Raw genomic sequence first — 6,000 nt, 5'->3', positions numbered from 1 at the left:
ACTGAAAAGGGGAAAATTAACGAAAGGATTAACAAAAGGGAAAGAATAACGGAAAGAAATCACCAAGGCGATCCTTTGAAGGTAAGTCTCTCAGCTGCACAGAGGACATGCTGTTAGCTTGTTCCGAATGCACGAGCCAAAAGAGGAAGCTCTGGGTCACATGCATAGGTCCCTTGATCCATTTAGACTGCGCCCCATTGTCCAGATTGAACCCAACATCAAGGGACCTACCGTGTTGTAGCTCAGTGTTCCCCAACCTTGGGCCTCCAGCTGTTTTTGGACTACAACTCCCATCATCCCTCGCTAGCAAGACCAGTGGTCAAGGATGATGGGAATTGTAGTCCAAAAACAGCTGGAGGCCCAAGGTTGGGGGACACTGTTGTAGCTGACCAATCCAACCCACCCACAACACAGGAGGTCAGTCTCCAGGTCTCACCGCAACACGTGCCCTCTTTTAGGGAGGACACGATTTATTAAGCCAATTAAAATATCACGAAATAGTGCTCAGGTTTTAAGAGTTCTCCCGCACTCTTCATCAGAGCAATGGGAAGGAGTGGTGAGAGAGAGGTTTTGTTTTTGTTTGTTTTTTTGCCTGAGAGTGAAGCCATGAAGTCTGTATCTGGCCACAGTTTAAAAAAATGGATCCAATTTCACTGATGCCCTGTCCCTCTCTCTGCACCATCCAGGTAAGCTGTAGTGACACTGGTGTTGGGAGACCAGCTCCACAGTGCTGCCCCACCATGCTGGGTGCTACTGGGTGCTAGGCAGGTATCAGGTTGCCCTGAGGCCTGCTGAAAACAAGAAACACAAGAATGACTCTGATTCCCTATCACTAAAAAACACAAGAACTGGCTGTTATCCAGGTCTGTTTCCATGCTTATTGTAGGTGAGACACACAGGTTCCTGGAGATACCCCATACATTTAAAGCATATGACTTACCCCAAACAATCCCAGAAACTGTAGTTGCTTCTCAAGGAGCTATAATTCCCAGCACCCTTAACAAACTACAATCCCCATCATTCTCTGGGGAAAGTCATGTGCTTTAAATGCAGATATAGCCTAAGAGTTTCCTGCCCTTTCATATTTAAAATCAACCACCTGAGGCAGCCATCTCTGTCTGCCTAACAGCAGGGCCCACTTCTTAATTCTGCAAACCAGATCCCCTCGTATAAGGCGCATGTCACCCACATGCAGTTCAGGCTGATTTTCCCCATCTTCAAAATGTCTACACAGCAACTTCAAAATTTGACTACTGTTATATATATACATACTGTTGTATGCTGTTATATATATATGATGGTGCTGTCTATTCAGAGGAAGGTGTTCAAAACCCACACTTTGCAAACCTCATTTTCTCAAACACTTTTTCCTGCACAAAGAGAATTTGCCACATATTTTTTCAGACATGTCTCCACAAGAGGCAGAAATTCAACAGCCACTGCTTTTTTCTACTATAGAGACTCACTGTTGTGTGGCATACAAATAGAATGATGATGAAGATGATGACAATGATGTGATCAAAGATTCAACTATTGAATTTCTGCCTGTCATATGGTTCTACGTTGCCAGAAGCTGCCAACTAGTGTCAAATCAGGAGCAGATATGTCCTGAGAAGTGGACCTGACAAGCAGAGGGCTTCACAGGAAAGAGATATGCAAGATCAATTTCAGGGGAACTGCAGAGGAACAGGAATTGCAATCCCACATCCTGTCAGCCTCCGCCTCTGGCTTGCATCACATCTGAAAAGCATAGCTGCATACATACCAAACATTTAAGGCACATTTATAGCACTTTAACAGTCATGGCTTCCCCAAAGAATCATGGGTGCTGTAGTTTGTGCCTCACAGGGTTAGAATTTCAAACACCCTTAACAAACTACAGCTCCCAAGATTCTTTGGGGGAAGTCATGTACTGTAAATGTATGGTTTGTACATAGCATAAGTTAAGACTGTTGCATGACCACTCTTCCAACAGTAGCCCAACACGGGTCTATTTATGTCCCTGTCTACCAAGCAAAGCTGGGAGGTGGAGCAAGGGGGAAGAAGCCTCGAAGTAACCAAGAGAGCCTGTGATCGCAATGCAGCACCTTCACGTGCAGCACTTCGCAGCAAGCATGTGCCAGTCTCCTATAAATACAATGTGTTGATTAGCAGAACTATTTACATGCTCTCATGTTTTCAAGGCTACAAATGTGTGCGTGTGTGTGGGAGGTGGAGGAAACCAGGCCTGCTACCTTAGAAAACCAAGAATTGAAATGTAGTGTTCATATTAAGATTATACTTACTATACAGTATTCGTTTCCCCTCAGCTATAGCTACAACATGGAAGGCAGGCTCAAAGTCATGTTTTGGCAATCAACATTTCTGTGTTACATGTCAAATAGCTAGATGCTTCTGCATGTTGGAAATGCTCAAATAGTGACTGCCACCATGTCAGCTTTCAGATAATTCCAATGCTGAATGCTACTGCATGTCAGGCTGTGTCATCTATTGACTACTAGGTAAATGTACATGTCAGATATTGTCAAAAGCCGACTTCCATGTCAAATAGTAAGCTATAGCATGTCAGCTACCGAAATAGACTGCTTCTCAACAAATACTATTGCATGTTTACTGTATTTCTCTTTTATCCTGCCCCATTGGTCTCTCCTTACCCTCATTTCTCAGCCACTCTTTCGTTTTTTTCTTTACTCAGAAATAAGCTTCTCTGCATCCCATCATCACCTTTTCTCTAGTCGCCCCATATAATCTGTGCTCTCTTTCCTCCTCTCTGTGCCATCGTAGGGTTAGGCTGTTTTTTATTAGTTTAGTTTAGTTTAATTTATATGCCGCTTTTGGATGGTAGGCCATGCCCAATGAGACTCGTGTTAGACAAAAATCAAAACAGAAGACAGTTAAAAATAATTGTTACCAAAATATAAAAACAAATAAGGCACCATCAACAAATCACGTTCAATACTGCGGTAATGGAATCAAATGCAAAAACAGGATCAATATTAACAATTTAAATAAATAAATCTCTAACCCACCCACCTGACTACCCAACAAGTGTCCCAGGCCCAGCCTGCCATTAGCAAGCATAAACAGTAAAAGGCCTCAATAACACATGAAATGTCCGGATTTAATGAAAACTGAAGTACCGCAGCCAGAAATCCTGCAAACCCTCTTTTAGCCTTCAAGGCCCATGTCATATTTCCCAGGATTAACTTAAGCATGCAGAATTTCACTTCCTCTTCTCAGGGGTAAATTGAGCAGCCCTCGCTCACCCTCATTTTACCCCAATAAGGAAAACTCACCCACCCTGCAGAAAATACCCCACCCATTAATAGGTCCCAGGGTCGCCAAGGTCTCAGCTCCATCACCCTCTCTTCTCTTACCCATTTTTCTGTTCCCCATCTCTCAGCTACCAACCCCCACTTTTCCTGCTTCAGCCTTTATTGCCTGTTTCTCTCCCCCCCCCCCCGCAAGCTTCCTTCTCACTAAACATGGCAACACGTATACACAAAACATTCACAGTATCAGCAATTCCTACACAGTGAGAGACACTCAGACAGAGGTGAGCCATTCATGCAACTTGGCTGGCTACCGTAGGCCAGAAAAACCAGGGCCACAAAACGCTCTTCCCTGTGACCGCTAGGGCGATACCACTCAACTCCAAAGGTAAGGATCCTGAATGAGATCTAGCCACGTCAAAAATCCTTTCCTTTGGGTCACAAGCACAGCAAACGTGTAACATGGTGGTTATCGCAGGGTCCTCTTCAGATCAAGCCATTCTGAAGCGATGCAGCCTCTCTCGCACAGAATGTTAAGTTTATGCTTATTTATTCCAGTTAGAGAGCTAAAAATAGCTGCTGTACTGTTCCAGAAAGACACAAGCTACTGCAAGGGGGAAAGAAACACTCTTACACACAGTTGATGCTAAATGCTATTATTAACCTGAATCCTATCCAAGGATGTCAAGCAAAAACCAGGGAAGCATACCTGATTGAGGAGAGAAAGCAGTCTTACCACAGCCAGTGAGACCAGCTGGAAATATATGTTTGTACTAATATGTGCTTTTTGAAAGCATCCTCAAAACCCCTGTATTTTGTAACATAGCAAGAAAGGCATGGAAGTAGTTTACCCTCCTCTGCTCATTGGTTTGCATCCTTCAAAATACATCTGTGCCCTAAGCTGCCTGTGATGAAGTCAGTTTTGCACGCACACAGTTGCCAGTCCTTGCTTTAAGCACAGCCACACTGCAGGATAGTGAACCAGGGTTAACATTTGTGTGAAATTAAATTATTTTATATATGACTTTAGAATCATAATCCCTGGAGATCAAACATTAATATAAAATGATGTATGCGTTAAAAGATCCTTCATCTAGAATGCTAAATTCATCCTCCAAACTAGTCAAAGAATTTTTTTAGGAACTACCGTTGCAATGTCCTCAAGATAGGAAGGCACATGTGCTGTTGTATAACATGCTGGGTTCCTCCAGAACACATGTCTATTGAACATTTATCCTGATTTGTGTATGTGGTTTAGATTAAATATGGTCTTTATTGAGCATCCATTTTATTTGTGTGGGGGTTATGTGCCAATAAGCATTCATCCTCCTGATTTATTTGTGGGAAGGTTATCTATTTTCCCATCCATTTATCTGTATCCCACACTTGTTAGTATATTTCCTCATCACTGTTCTAAATGCAACAAGCCTAATGGGTGGTGTGTTTTATGTGGATTTGTTACACCTGAGTGCTTTTATACACTTTAATTGTGCAAACCTTAATTTCCAATATGTGACTGAATCCCTCCCACAAAATTGTGGCAACCTGGAGGCATCCTCAATGTGGGAAATGGTCAACTCCAGCTCCCCCCTCAGAAATAACACATCCTATTCTTGAGTTTCAGACTGGGCCTTAGAACAAACGGAATTACACTATCTTTTTTGAAATAATCATGTTTTTAGCTGGCTGGTGAGGCTTGTTTGGAGCAGCTATATCCAGGGGCACCCACTTATTTATTCTTATTTCCACCCTCAAGTTGACTGACTGCTACCCTTCCCATGTCACACAGAGGCTACACAAATGACCATTTCACATTTGCTTACCACGTAAACTTATTATGGTATACAACTACCTAAATAGGAAGCCAGAAATCCAGAAATCTGTACTGCCTGAACAAATGCTGGGGGAACTTTTACCACCCCTGGGAGAAACTGAAATCTAGATTCCCTTTTAAAAAAATAAAACAAAGGCTGTCATTTGTGTGTTAAAATTCTCACCACCTGTCCAAACACTAGCTCCCTCAATGAATGTGTGTGATGCTGCAAGTTTACAAACAGCTACTGTGATCAAGCTGTCCCAGTCCAGAAAGTGGGTCAGATGAGGCATAGCAGGTGTAGCCAAAGCTGGATCCATAAGCACCTGCAGATTGTGTACGTCCTCATTCAGAGAGTGTGCAGACAATTTCTCAGCCACAGTGCCTTCACCTTTCTAAGATTCAAGCTTATCTTGTTTTCCCATATCCATCCCACCACTACATCCAGGCACTGTTCCGTTGTTTACTATTTTGTTTCCTCAATTTGTTAGATGCCCGTTGCCTGCCTCTGCTCCTTGATGGGTGTATGGTATGGCCAGCATGATGAAACCGCTACTGGCGAACGGAGGACCGTGACAAGTGCCAGAACGCACGGAAACGCCGTTTACCTTCCCGCCGCAGCGGGACCTATTTATCTACTTGCACTGGCATGCTTTCGAACTGCTAGGTTGGCAGGAGCTGGGATAGAAAGCAGAAAAAATTAACAGGCATAGACCTTTTCCCAGCCTAAAAATGCAGTGGAAATAGCTGCCTTTTCCCTCCAAAGTCAGCACCAAACCTCCCCCGGCAGGGAACGAAGTAGGGAGCAAAGTGGCCATCATTTTGTCAAATCCAACAGTTAAATTACAGTGCAAGGTGAACCCACAGGGTGTTCACAGCGTTTCTGACAGGAATCAGCACATAAGGCAGGCAGGT

Source organism: Podarcis muralis, chromosome 2 (genome assembly GCF_964188315.1).
Source record: "Podarcis muralis chromosome 2, rPodMur119.hap1.1, whole genome shotgun sequence".
Taxonomy (NCBI): domain Eukaryota; kingdom Metazoa; phylum Chordata; class Lepidosauria; order Squamata; family Lacertidae; genus Podarcis; species Podarcis muralis.
This window is presented reverse-complemented; position numbering follows the sequence as displayed.